The 15313-nt window shown below is 46.8% G+C and overlaps 1 protein-coding gene across 2 annotated transcripts in view; it reads right to left on the bottom strand.

The window, feature by feature from the left end:
• Window positions 1–15313, bottom strand: part of sema6cb (semaphorin 6Cb) — a 204217-nt gene that overhangs the window by 98396 nt on the left and 90508 nt on the right. For both annotated transcript variants that reach the window (XM_033640692.2, XM_078171252.1), the window contains exon 3: window positions 14049–14206. The gene's annotated coding sequence lies outside the window, so the exon portion shown is untranslated. The remainder of the gene's footprint in view (window positions 1–14048; window positions 14207–15313) is intronic.

Below are 15313 nucleotides of genomic sequence, written 5' to 3' on the forward strand. Positions count from 1 at the left end.
CATGCGCGCCATTCTTCCTCTTTGGCGGGGGGGTTGAGGCTCAAAACTGGGACAGCTGCGCTCTCTCGCGGCAACAGTCTGCACTGCACTCTTTTGTTTTCTCTCTTTTGAAATACTCGCTTATCAATTAATCGATAACTGATCGTTAATTTTTTTGATGATCGAATAATGAATTTTGATCGTTTGCCCATCCCTATGACCAACCAATAGAAATGCAGCGTGAAATGAGCCAATCAAACAGACAGATAGCAGCTCGACATGGAGGCAAAACTAAAGCGCCGAAAGAAACGTGAGGAAAACCTTGAGGAGTTGTGGGAGCCAACCTGGAGTCACTCTGAAGTCGCTGAATACCAACACTGACTTCAGGCCTCAGACACCGACGCAAACAGCCGTCCTTCAACGTCAGCTTAACGGTTATTGTTTAACGGCGCCCGGAGGAAAACAACATCACTTGGTGGTGTTGTACTGACGTAGTGCTTTTATTTTGAAAGAGACTGTATCAAACTGTACATTTCCTGTGAAAACAGAAGTGTATTTTGAAAACAGACAATGCATGTAACAGGCTGAAGTTGACACGGCGTCCCAGAACGTCAACAACCAACACACCCAGGGTACCTTGGACGTCATATGTGGACGTGGAAAGTCCATGACCAAACGTGGACATGTGACGAGGTCACAGTGAGGATGATGATGAAACGTCACTTTCAGGAGATGATGAGTGAACACGATGTTTCAGCTCTAACTGAAACTACATTTAATGCAAAATCAATGTGTTGTTAATACATCACACTAACACAAACCAGGCGGCGCCGTCATGAAACTGAAACACTGCGAACACAGACTGATATAAACTGTTGATCTCAGACTCCACCTGTGTTTTACATGAGTTACTCTGTTCAAAGATCTGACTCACTAAACCAACAACCAAACACAAACCAGTCTGAGTCCACACTTATCTTAAATCTTACTTCCTCATTTCCCAGCAGCCCTCAGTGAAGTCACGCCCACTCCTCAACAATCCTTCAGCCTCTCTGCAGGTTCTTCTACAGTCTGAACTGCAGCTGCTGCCAGCAGGTCAGTGACACACAGTCTGCAGAGAGAGAGCATGAGGACTGACGCTGTGCAGCCTCAGTAAGTCTTAAAGCTGCTTGTGTCTCTGTGATACAGCCGCCACATGGTGTCTTTAAATGTGTGACAGTGACAGGACGTATACATGTTCCCAGGACACATGTTCCTGTACCCGCTGGCACCACATAACTGTCCGTCATGTCAAATTCATTTAAACAGATTCATCTGCAGAGGAGGAGGAGGGGGGGAAGGAGGAGGAGGAGGAGGAGGAGGAGGAGGCAGAGGCAGTCGAGTCAGTGGCTGTACCCGTCGTCTGGACGTCTGAGCCAATCAATACTAGGGGTGGGGGAAATTTCCGATTCTTAGATGCATCGCGATTCGGACGTGGACGAATCTGAATCGATTCACAAACGTCCAAATCTTGATTATTTAAATCTGTTAATTAGAGTAATATAGAAGGTTCTAAATAATGCAGAACTAAGAAGCGCAGTACGTGTCATCTCCGGGACACTTTGGGATGCGCACCTGGAGCAGACACGCCGACACGCGCACAGAGGAAAACAAACATGGCTGACCGCCACCCACCTCGCCGTGAGAACTGAACAGCTTCTTCTAATTTAAAAGCAGATGTGTGGAAATACTTCGGCTTCTACAACGTTGACGGCGGAAGCGAACTGGACAAGAGCCACGTTATATGTAAGCTGTGTCGTGCTAAAATAAAATACTTTGGCAACACAACAAACATGAGAAGCCATGTAACTCGATTCCACCTGACGGAGGAGACGGCAGGCTGTTGTTGCTGCGGCAACTAGTGGCGCCACCGACCAGAGAACAATCGAGGAAGCAATTAGAAAGCTGCCACCCTCATCGGAAAAGGCGAAGCGAATTACGAAGGCCATCGCGGCATTTATTGCCAAGGATTTGCGTCCTTATTCTGTCCTGGAAAATCAGGGATTTCGAGCACTGCTGCATACACTGGAGCCCAGATACACCATCCCATCCCGACGCTATTTCACCGACACTCTACCATCAAACCAAAACAGAAGTCATGGCCTCACTGTTGAAGGCAGGCAGGTAGGAACGCAGTTACATGTGATGCGTGGACGTCTGTCGCCACCGAATCATTTGTTACTCAAACTACACGTTTTATCTTGTGATTTAAGATACCTGTTGTTACCTTTGGTTCTGTACAACGAAGTTGTAACTTTCCAGTTTGCAAGCATTTCCATTTATATGTTTAATAAAATATAATGGAAATGAATTCAACTCTTTCTTATTACAAATGCACTGTTTTTAAAAATTGCAAGTGTTGAATGCTTATTCAGTGAGACAAAAAAAAATGTGTTGTGAAAAAGTGCATCAATATACATAAATTAAAGATGCATCAATAATCGTTTTATAATCGAATCGTAGCCCCTGAATCGTAATCGAATCGTGAGGTGCCCAAAGATTCCCACCCCTAATCAATACGGCCCACTCTCCTGTTACTGTACCTCCGTCCTCCTCACACAGCCACGTGCTCGCTCATATCTGCGGCGGGCTCATCACGCAACAACCCAGGACATGTGATGCCACATAGGGCGGCTGCTGACACTTTAATTTGTCACTGCTGATAGGGTTTGTCAAACTCTTCCTGGAGTTCATCAGCCACCTGGCCTTATTTGTTCACTCCACTGATGACTTTTGAGCCTCTTGAGAAATGCTCCGCTGCCACAGTGACCTTGATGCTCAGTCGCTGCATATTTTCCATGATGTACGAGCCTCTGTGGAGCGGCGCCGCGTTGTTCTTCAGGGTACTGATGAACCTGTACGAGAGCTATAAAAAATTATCCCCTTTCTATAATCGACACCATCACTGTGCTGAAAAACAACAGCGGTGAGAAAAATGGAGCAGATAAAAATCACACAAAGTAAAAAGCTTTGAGGCAGGTCTGCAAAGATCGGAGAGGCAGAATAATAAAGAGCGAGACAGGTAGTGAGAGCGGGAAGTCTCTGGTGTGTCTACAGCTCCAACAACTGTAAAGTTTCAGAGAAATCTGCACATGCTAATTTAAGAGAGAAGTAAAGAATGAGTGGAGGATCCAGAGAGACACTGACAGGCTGCGCACGTTACACCAAAAGAATAAATTAGCATTATTTGTGAAGCTTTGCTTCATATTTACACATTTCACATTTTCTACAGCGCCCGGCTTTGTTCAGTTGATTTGTTTTTGATTTGAGACACATTGCTCTGCAGCAGAGGTGTAAACGATGGTCATGAAGCCTTCTGAGGTAACACATGTCGTATCTGGAACAGAATCAATCACGTCACTCTGCAGCAGCAGGTGGTGGCTTTACTCTGAATTATCAAACTTTTCTGTGATAAATTCAGGGTGAAATAAATGTGAGTGTTTCTCGTGCAGGGCGCTCTGCCTGGACGCTGAGCGCTGCGTGATGAACAACATTTTCAACACATGGTTTGAATGTTTGACAAAGACTCATAGCACACAGCCAGAAACACTCTGGAGCTTTGTCACTGTGTGGCCTGGCTGCCATCCAGAACCTAAACTACTGTGTTTCAGCACAAACAATAAAAGAAACTGGGAGACGTTAAGAAAACATATGTACCAATTACAGCCGGGCTGCACCACAACCACACAGACGGCAGCTACCTTCAGTCAGGTGCTGCTGGACTGAACACAACACTGTGATTTAATAAAGTCTGTTCTCACTGTGCAGAAATTAATCTCTGTCCATGTTAACAATGCTAACAAAACTCCCTTTAAATACCAATGAAATTAAATGGCTGCTGTAATGATTCGCTCCGCTCGTACCGTCCATCCTAATCAACTCCCACAGGAAGTGACATCAGCGTTCACATGATCCCAGGAAAAACACAACTCCAGGTTTATCACAGGCGTTGGCAGACTGAGTCACACAAATCACACAAATCACCTGACTGCTGATTTAAGACTAAAACTAGAATCACCACCCTGTGGTTGTATGACTCCGCCCACCAGTCCACCCTGTGGTTGTATGACTCATCCACCAGTCCACCCTGTGGTTGTATGACTCACCCACCAGTCCACCCTGTGGTTGTATGACTCCGCCCACCAGTCCACCCTGTGGTTGTATGACTCCGCCCACCAGTCCACCCTGTGGTTGTATGACTCCGCCCACCAGTCCACCCTGTGGTTGTATGACTCCGCCCACCAGTCCACCCTGTGGTTGTATGACTCCTCCCACCAGTCCACCCTGTGGTTGTATGACACCGCCCACCCTGTGGTTGTATGACTCCGCCCACCAGTCCACCCTGTGGTTGTATGACTCCGCCCACCAGTCCACCCTGTGGTTGTATGACTCACCCACCAGTCCACCCTGTGGTTGTATGACTCACCCACCAGTCCACCCTGTGGTTGTATGACTCCGCCCACCAGTCCACCCTGTGGTTGTATGACTCCGCCCACCAGTCCACCCTGTGGTTGTATGACTCACCCACCAGTCCACCCTGTGGTTGTATGACTCCGCCCACCAGTCCACCCTGTGGTTGTATGACTCCGCCCACCAGTCCACCCTGTGGTTGTATGACTCCGCCCACCAGTCCACCCTGTGGTTGTATGACTCACCCACCAGTCCACCCTGTGGTTGTATGACACCGCCCACCCTGTGGTTGTATGACACCGCCCACCAGTCCACCCTGTGGTTGTATGACTCCGCCCACCAGTCCACCCTGTGGTTGTATGACTCACCCACCAGTCCACCCTGTGGTTGTATGACTCACCCACCAGTCCACCCTGTGGTTGTATGACTCCGCCCACCAGTCCACCCTGTGGTTGTATGACTCACCCACCAGTCCACCCTGTGGTTGTATGACTCCGCCCACCAGTCCACCCTGTGGTTGTATGACTCCGCCCACCAGTCCACCCTGTGGTTGTATGACTCCGCCCACCAGTCCACCCTGTGGTTGTATGACTCCGCCCACCAGTCCACCCTGTGGTTTTATGACTCCGCCCACCAGTCCACCCTGTGGTTGTATGACTCCGCCCACCAGTCCACCCTGTGGTTGTATGACTCACCCACCAGTCCACCCTGTGGTTGTATGACTCCGCCCACCAGTCCACCCTGTGGTTGTATGACTCCACCCACCAGTCCACCCTGTGGTTGAGATATCGTGTTCACAGAATAAGACAGATGCAAGGTCACAGTGACCTTTGACCACCAAACTCAAATCAGTTCATCCTTAACTCAAAGTAAACGTGCGTGCCAAATCTGAAGTAATTTCTTCAAGATGTTTTTGACACCAAATTCCAATCAGTTCATAGTTATTTATGTCCACGTGAACATTTGTGCCAAATTTGAAAAATACATCCACAAGGTGTTCTCGAGATAGCGGGTTCATAAGAATGGGCCTGACGGATGGACAATGTGGAAACATGACGCCTGTGGCCGTGGTTATCAGCGGCGTGGAGGAATAAGAACGGTGAGCTTTAATGTTTCTGTGCCACAGACTGGCAACGCTGACAGAGGAGTCGTTTCTGTGGAGGAGAAACTGAATCTTCACTTTAATCTGTGTGATTTCATTTCTTTGCTTCTGTGTCAGTGATTTGGGATTGCAGATGTCTTGTGTGTGTGTTTAAGCCCTTTGGCCATATGCTCCCTCCGCCTGGACCGCCACACAAAGGCTTTTTAATCAGTCCTCTCCATGACGGAGCACATTCAGTCATTAAAGACACCAGGCGCTGAGGCTGCCGCTTCAGCCGCTCGCCTCCAAAGTCTCTGGCTGCAGACAGGCCTCAGACTGCTGCTTTATTATCTCTGCCTCATAACTGGCTCCTGATCCTGTCCACAGCAGCATCGTCTCTCTCTCTCTCTCTCTCTTTGTGGAGAAAGGATGTATTTCAAAGTCTGTGATTCACAGAGACGGCTGTCCTCTTCTGTTTGTCTCAAACTGTCTCTGGATCAGCTGAAGACAAACTCAACTCACTGGAAAACAACAGACTGCTGTAGAAACATGTTCAGACAGATCTGAGGGTCAGAGTGGAGTCTGAAGAGTTCTCCATCCTCTCTTCTAGCCTGGACACATCGCCATGGCAACTGATGCAGCAACCTGCTCCAGCTTTGTCACATGTCCACGTTTGGTCATGGACTTTCCACGTCCACATATGACGTCCAAGGTACCCTGGGTGTGTTGGTTGTTGACGTTCTGGGACGCCGTGTCAACTTCAGCCTGTTACATGCATTGTCTATTTTCAAAATACACTTCTGTTTTCACAGGAAATGTACAGTTTGATACAGTCTCTTTCAAAATAAAAGCACGTCAGTACAACACCTTGGATTGACATTGTCTTCCATCAACAACAAACACGTGGTTTTGTTTTTCCCCAGTCGCACTTCATGGTCGTCGTCACCTCTGACTGAGGCTTCAGGCTTTGTGGAGCTCAGACTAACAGATTCAGGCTCAGCTGAACCTGCTCTCTGGTTTACAGAGCAAACAGGAACCAGGGTTCATGTGACGTTACAAACGACCTGCAGTAACTGCTCTTACAGCTAATGTGTGACAGCAGGAATCTGAGTCCACCTCCACTTTTGGCACATAACAGGAGAGAAAAAAATTCACTTTGGCACCGACGTGCAGCGAGACAGGGTCCAGCTGACAGGAGCAAACAGCCAAAAGCTAAAAAGTAGAGATCCTGTTGTGTCTCCAGTCTCAGTGTGGATCTCAGCCAAGAGTCCAAACAGATCAATGTGCACGTGCACAGGAGTTAACTGAAGGGTGAAACTGACACAACTTTAATGGGCCAAAATATCAACTTTATTCTAATTGAATTAATTTGGGTTTTGCCCTCAAAGTAAACATTATTCAATAGCTCTGAACATTAGCATAAATTAAACCTGATTCCAGAGCAGCTCCAAAATAAGATGTTTTTCTGACCTTTCCGTGTTGTTGACACACAGATGTATTAAACGCTCGACCCTTCGCTCATTTGAATAGTAATTATAAACAGCCTTGAGTCGGCGTTCTGACTTTCACCTCCACTTGAAGCCATCGCTCCCTCATTATCCACACTCACTGCATGTTTCCAGCCCGCGCTCGGAGACGTGCACAGCACCTGCATCGTGTTCAGGCCGAGCTGCGTGCACCAGGCTGCAGCCATGTTTGCTGACAGCGTAGAAACATGATGCTCTTTCAGAGGGATTTCTTCCTGTTCCAGGGAGATGATTTATTTAAAGTGGGCTGCAGATTTGTTTTTGCTCTGCGTGTTCTCCATGAATGTGGCACATGTAAACAGCCGTCCTGCTCGTGGGGAGAGAGGCCTGCAGATTGTTTGTGCTGACAGTGAAGGAGCTGTTATCACAAATGGAGGACTGTTTTTCTCCTCACAGCTTGCTGTCAGTGTTTGAGCGTGGACACGCGATTGCATTTGTGTGTGTTCTTGTAACAAACTGGCTCCTGTCCAGCAGCTCCGAGTGTCTAATAGCACGTGGACATCTCATAAAACACTGCATGCTGTGGGAGGGTTCTGCATTTTTCTTTCTGCTAAGCTGGCGAGTTTCAGGCGCCCAGAGAAGTTGCATCACTTCAGCGTTCCCACGTGAGGATAATTAGTGGTTGACAAACATGAAAGTCAGCAGAAAGCTTCTTTGAATTCCAGATATTTCTGTGAAGAGAGAGTCGATATGATGCTCTGTAGTTATAAAGCTCATCAGATCACTGTTGAATACCAGCAAAATGCTGATCAATAACTAAATTGTTCTTTTCACTGCTTGAGAGGAAAAAATCCTCGGAGGACGTCGACCATTAGAGAAATTTGCTCTTTGTGTTTCTTCATGTTTCTTTTATGTGTCTGTGCGAGGTGATGAGGGAGCAGCACGGCTCCCACACACATGCCTGTCAGGAAGGCAGTGAACGCATCACATCTGCCAATCGATATCTATCCTCTGCTCGGGGCGCACAGGTTCACTGAATATTAAACAACCGTGGGAAAGTTATCCTGTCACGTTCCAGGTGAGCACAGCTAAAGCCGGCAATTATCCTGACCTCCCGCCCACAGAGCCGACCGACGCAGCGTTTTAATGACAGCACAATCAAGCCTTCATTAAACTCCCGAGTTTATCTGCTGAGTTCCATTTGGAGCTGTGACTGGACCAAGTGGACGGACTCTGTCTATGGGTCGCGTTCACGTGGTTGTTGAAGCTGAGGATCTGCACACAGAGTTACAGACTGATGTGGGAACTTGTTTCATGTTGATCTTTAGAAGCGGCTCCTGATAATCGTTCATTTGCCAGCCCCTGACGATGAGCCAACATGTGTGCTGCGTCACTCACATCTATCCATCTATCTGATCTGATCAGCTCTGATCAATGATCCACTCTGCGACTCACAAACTACACAAGCTGCTGCTGAGGGAAAGACAGAGCCATGATGATACTGTTTATCACAATTATCTATGATGACAGGCCGAACGAAGGGGTAAACTGAAACATACCATGACCTCCTGTGAGGTCACATGATCAGGGCGGCGCTGACTCAGTGCTAAACTTGAGCTTGTAAAGTGTTTTGAGCCAAATGTGACATTTGTGCAGCCGACCTGAGTCTCAGAGGGTCAACATATCCAACATCAGCAAACATGCAGCTCTGTGTGTTTGTTTGTCTCCTCCTGTGAGCCGGCGCTCTTCCCGTTACAGCCGACACCATTTCAACTAAGACGGGTGTATTTTTAAAGTCCCTGCCCGGCGCCGCTCCACAGAAAACCCGAGTGGGGAACATTTTCCATCCCTGGGACACAACCTAATGAGCAATGCCAGTCCTGTCACACAAACTATGATCTTACCAGCAGTCATGTTGCAGTGAAAAACACCCGTGGGGATTTGAGTCAAGCTGTAGCAAAGTCTCCTGGGTAAACATAGTTAAGACGGCAGCTCTGTAAATAGAACAGCCTGCTGACATGTACGCTACATCAGTGATGCTGTGTGTCTCTACAGTAGGTCCCACCAGCCTACCATTAGTCTGAGCTCTGTCTCTCTGTCACAATCCCTCAGCTTCCCCTCACCTCTCCGAGCGGAGCCGAGCGGAGCGCCGCCAACAGTCAGCGAGTGCCTCGGCTACACACATCATTGATACTAATGGGGACGGAAGGCTGGTGTAGGGTGCCGTGTGTGTGTGTGTGTGTGTGTGTGTGTGTGTGAGAGTTTGTGCACGCGGAGTAACCAAAGTCAGGATTACACAAGTGGAGCATGTGTGGTTGCTCTGCGGCACGGAGATCAATTCATGTCGCTGCAGCAAATGGCGTGACAACCAGTCTCCTCCCCGTCACCATCTGCCTCCTCGCTGCCAATTTGTCACAGCACATCCAAGTGTGGCCGTGCCCTCATTTAACACTGAGCAGGAGCACGACTCGGGGAGGAACAGGAGGAAGAGGAGGAGAAAATAAGGGCAGTGACAAAGACTGCAGCCCTCGGGGCGAACAGGCAGAGAGGTCAACTGGAGTTTATCAGAGGGCAAACACAAGAAATCCACACAGGAGGCGTCCTGGTGACTCAGCTGGCTCAGAGACAAAACACAGACCTGCACCAGGCTGGATTTAAATCTGCACCTCCGTCACACATCTCCTCTCTCTGAACATCAGCCCCTCCACCAGTCTGATGGAAAATACCAAAATGATTCATCTTAAAAAAGAAACTTCTTTAGTGATGTGCAGGAACGTTTCCTTCAGGTGATCAAACTAAGTTCCTGCCGACAGGTGGTCAGGTGGACGACAGACGTGTTATTTAAAACAACTCCAAAATACTTGATTCAATTTACCACAAATTAACCTGTAGGTTAATCAATGCCGGCCTGTTTCCTCCAGAAACTCTGTCTGTATCCAGGCTTCATTTTGTCCATATAACTGCAAACAGCTCTCTGTGTTTCACTGGGAGGATTATTACTGTGACACACCACGCTCACACAGTGGACAGGTGACGTGACTTCATGACGTGGATCATAAAATGGAGGGAAAGAGAGAAAAGAGTGAGGCGTGAAGAGAAGACACGGGTCAGAGTCTCTGTCACACCTTCCTGTCACTACAGCACATGATGGTGTTCAACATGTTCTCATAGAACACTTCGCATGAGATCCTGCGAATGATGTCATGTTCTTGACATACAGTGATGTAAAGTTACTGAGGTTAGGTTGAGGAAAAGAAACATAGTGAGGACGTACTCAAAGTCCACACGGATCTGAAAGGCCAAAGTCTGTTTTGATGTGACCCGTCCACCCCAACCTGCCTCCGTCCTGACAGGCGCTCAGACTGCTTCCTTCATTGCTGCTGTCAGTGCACTGGTCATGTGATCACAGCCTTTTAAATCACGTGGGATATGGACGAATTTGTGAGCGCTGATTTTTGTAGGAAAACATCAGCCTGTAGCATTAGAGTGTGGGGTGACCTCCAATACTCATTTTTACGAGACAGAGCTTGAACACATCATGAAGTGACTCAGTGTTACCTCCATCTGCTCTTAGCTCCACCTGCTGCCAACAGCTAATGTTAACCAACTGCTAACAGCTAACATTAACTAGCTGCTAACAGCTAACATTAACTAGCTGCTAACAGCTAACATTAACTAGCTGCTAACAGCTAACATTAACTAGCTGCTAACAGCTTACAGCTAACATTGACTAGCTGCTAACAGCTTACAGCTAACATTAACTAGCTGCTAACAGCTTACAGCTAACATTAACTAGCTGCTAACAGCTAACAGCTAGTGTTATCTACTTGCTAACAGCTAAAGTCCAGTTCAGACCAAAGATTCATGACGAGTCGAAACTGTTTTTGAATATTACAGAGAAAAGTGTCAGCGGGGTGAACGGGCCGGTCTGAGCTCGACTCAACTTCACCTGAATTACACAACAACCGGTGGAGTTAAACCTCCCAGCCTCCGAGGATGACGCTGACTAACTGTGAACACAGAGATCTTTGGTTTAGATTAAACTTCACCTGTAGCTCTTCTTTATGAGACAATACGTACATAGTTTGATGTCATGAGTCATCAGACTCTTTTGCTCTAAACACATGAAACATTTCACTCCTGATCTCCTGAATATCACAGATATTGATGGCACTGATGGCACGTCTTCACAAGTCGATTTATAACACTTATCAAATATAAACACTTCATTGTAAACACAGTTTATATGTGTGGGATATTAATAAATGTGTCCATGCTGGTGTTTTCTCCTCATATATCTATCAAGTAGCTGTGGTATGATGTCGAGGTCACACATGTACATTTATATCTTATCATGAATATGGGCAACAGGTTTGGCGTGTCACATGACCGGCTCAGGCACTCTCGGTATCTAAGATGGTGACTTTCTGTCATCTATCAGAGGTCTGAGGAGCGTTTAAGGAAGAGCTCCAAACACCAGTCTGTATTAACAGGAGCTGCTGAGTGTGATGACCTGTTTTACGTTTCTTTACCCCACTGGACGTCAGAATGTGTGTGTGTCTTCTATACTGTCTCTTCAGTATATTAGCTGTTGCTCCTCAGTAAAGCTGAAGTTTTTCTTGTCGAACAATTGATTGATGGATCTGCAGATCACTCCATTACTAATCAATAGCTGCAATTTTCCATCAACCCCATCCTTCAGGTGTGACAGATGAATTCAGCCTGTCATCTTGTAAAGTCGTCCTCACTGAGACAGAGCTTCGCCGTGTTTTGGTTGGATACACAAAGACGTGTTTTGTTTTCTCATGTCAGCATGTGGGCCGTGAACAAATGTTCATACATCCAAAATATGCAGCAAACTATGCTTCACTTGTGTTGGGAAGGACACAGCGCTGCATTGTCAAGTGAGTGGGTGACAAGATATGAAAGCAATGCCACTCAGTCTCTTTCTGCCTCCGTCTCTCTCGCACATTTCTGCCACGATAATACCTCCATTCAACTCAGCGGTCTGATCATGTTTCACGCTTGTGCACCCGCATTGACTGCCGTTCTGTCCCATTTCACCCCCTTTGATACGTCTTTGTGTCATCAATAATGACAGGCAGAAAGAGGCTGTCCACGTCAGGGCCCTCGTGCCACCGCCACACCAGCGCTCTGTTCATCACCTCGTTCCTATATCCTCACCCTCTGAGCGGAGCGTCATGTATTGTTTCCCTGCTGTCAGCAGAGAGCCGTGCTAAAGTGCCGGCTTCTATTCACTTTGACTCACGCACAGTTCTGTACAATGGCCCCGTGTTGCTGGGGCGGCCAAAAGAGGGATCACAGCACAATGTGCAGCTTTGCAGGGCCGGGAATAAAGAGATGGCCCAACGTGAGTGTTCACGCTGTCAAATGAGAGCTCACAGGGACAAAAACAACGTGTTTGTGTTACATAAAGTACGTCTGTCCGTCTACCTGTCCGTGTGACGGCTGTCTTTAGACCACTTTGGAAAAACACTTGAAACCCCGCAACGCTGCGGCTCGTACCGTCAGGTCTGGGTGTAACGAGGGCAGGCCATTACCAGACGGAGCAGACAGCTCTCAGTCCATTACTGAGCCGAACAGGAAGTGAACCTGAATTTATAGATATGTCATTATTTCCTACATTCATCTCAGCGACTCACAGAGCTGTGTTTCCTCTCAGAGAATATCTGGGACAGTCCTGCAGACGTACTGATCGTCTCTGTCAGATCTACATTGACGGGGATTCTCAGATACTGTACTGATCTGTGTGGAGGCCCGTCAGCACCGCTGGGATGAAACAAAAGATCCTGTACGTCGTTATAATGATAAACTTTCTCCAGATAAAGACTGAGGGCTGATTTTTGGTTGGACACAGACTCAGTGTAGAGACGACGCCGGCGCCTTCCAGTGTTCGTTCTGACAGCTGTTTCAGATTTAGTCTTGAGATGAAAATGTTTATTAGTTTTAGTCATTTTTATCCTTCATACAAAAACCCCAAACGTGTGACTGTTTCTGTTGGCTACTGAAACATCCTGGTGCAGACTATTTACTGGAGTTTACCAGATAATTACAAGCATGACTGTTCTTGACTGTCAACATCCCATAATGCACCACAAACATTTTCGTTTCATCTTGTCAACGAAAATGAAACAAAGATTTTGTCTTAATTTTTTATTATTAAGGTCTATTTTTAGCTTGTCATCGTCTAGTTTTCATCATGGAAAAAGGTCGCTGATGAAAAATGTTCGTCCTAGTTTTCGTCAACAGAATTAACACTGGAGCCTCAACAAGTGTTCAACACCATCATTCACACTGTGCGGTGGTGTGTCCGTGTCGCTCTGCAGTTACACCTCCAAAACACTAGTTGGCGATGGTGTTAATGTGCCACTGTGTTGAGTCTGTGTGAAGGGCTGTAAAGTTTGATTCACTCTACTAACACACATTAAACACACACTAACATGGATAAATGGAGACAATATTAAACAGCAGAACAACACTATGACACACACACAGGCCTGTGCTGTCTCACAGTGCGATGGTGCATCAGAGCATTCAGAAATCCCGACAGTATCATTTCTAATATTGTCCAAAACACAGACGCTCCTCTTCATATGAACGTCACACTGCAGAGGCTGTACTGTGGATGCTTTGCATGTAGTGCACATCAGCTGCCAGCAGAGGTCAGTGTGGTGAAACAGAGCTGACTGTGAGTGGAGGGCAGAACGTTACGGGACTGTAAACAGCACAGGAAAGCAACAGATTTTCATCTAACTCTGAGAATTATGGGATTATTTCAACCTCAACAGAGCTGGTGGTCGTTGGAACAACTAACTAGACAACTAAAGGCCAAAACATATCACAAAATAAGCTCCTATTATTTTCAAAGTACAACCCCTCAGCAGCGGCTAGATGCATGTCGACGATCCTGGATTCCAGTTTTTAATTTTACCTCAAAAACTCTGATCAGGTCAAACAAAGCAAACAAAGCAGACAAGAAGTCGAAGCTCAAACTGAACTTAGTGATATTTACTCTGGGTACGATGTGAAAGAAGAATCGTAACTGAACTTACCGACAGCTTTGTCTCGATCCACCCGTCTGTAGCTCCTCCTACTTCTCTCAGGAACTGACCTCAGCAGGGACTTGGAGGCGGGGGGGTTGATGGGGCGTCAGGGGTTTGAACCCCTCTGAGGTTCTTCCTCTCAGATGGTTCAGTCTTTAACAAACTTCCTGTGGAAACAAACAGATGAACACATGAGGATCAGCTGTAAATATAAACACATACCATGTGTCAGCTGATTGTTGTATGATACAGATATTCAGTGCTGGAAAATGAAACACAGCGATACTAAAGTGTGTCCGAGTCCTCGTATAGAGTGAAAACAGATATAGTCAGAGGTCAGGATTATTCAGCTCCAAACCTTCGCCCACACTCGTCCTCCTAGACCTGATAAACAGCTTGTTCTTATAACTGAGGAGATATTGTGTCCTGCAGCAGGACGGACGGACGGATGAATATCTGCAGTGAAGAAAAACAATGATGCAAACACAAAAGCTGCGTTCATGATCACAGAGATTTTACTGTTAGTCAGTGCAGCAGCTGTCCTCATAACGTCTGTATAGTCACCTGCAGTCTGAACACTGTCAGGACACAAAACAGCATCACTGAGCGTCGCCACAGACGCAGGTCGACCTGCTGTTGTTACTCTGGGATGTAGATTTAACTGTTGTGAGGTCAACACCACCGCCGACTAGGAAATACTTAACATGCCCCGCCCTCTGCAGATCAAGCAGAGTATTGTGACGGCCTCGGCACACTCGTGCACGCACACACACACACACACACACACACGTTACAGTTAATGATTAATGTTTACAGTGACCTCACAATAATAAACAAATACAAACAAACAAATAAACAGAGAGGAACTGAGAGCCGTACACAATGTGGGGAACAGCTTCATACAGTCATCATCAGATGATCCATCGATCTGCACTGATCTCAGTGATCAATGACCCAATATCATCAATGCAAAGTGAAAACATTGATCCATATCATCGTCTTAAGGTCACGCTTTTATTTTGAAAATCTGTGTCACTGTCAAACAGCAGCAGCCGAGAGAAAAGTTATTTAATGTGGAATAAATCAGCAGAGTTAAAAGATGTTGTTTCAGACTACTGACAGGTCGACACGCAACACGTGTCGTAAACAGAGCCGTAAGAGATCAAACTCTGGGGACACGTGACGGACCTGGTCGGACATCTTACTCTAACGTCTGACTACAGAAACAGCAGCTGCCTGACGGGTCTCACTTATTCACATTATTTTTCAGCAGC

This window comes from Epinephelus lanceolatus, chromosome 10 (assembly GCF_041903045.1).
Source record: "Epinephelus lanceolatus isolate andai-2023 chromosome 10, ASM4190304v1, whole genome shotgun sequence".
Lineage (NCBI taxonomy): Eukaryota > Metazoa > Chordata > Actinopteri > Perciformes > Serranidae > Epinephelus > Epinephelus lanceolatus.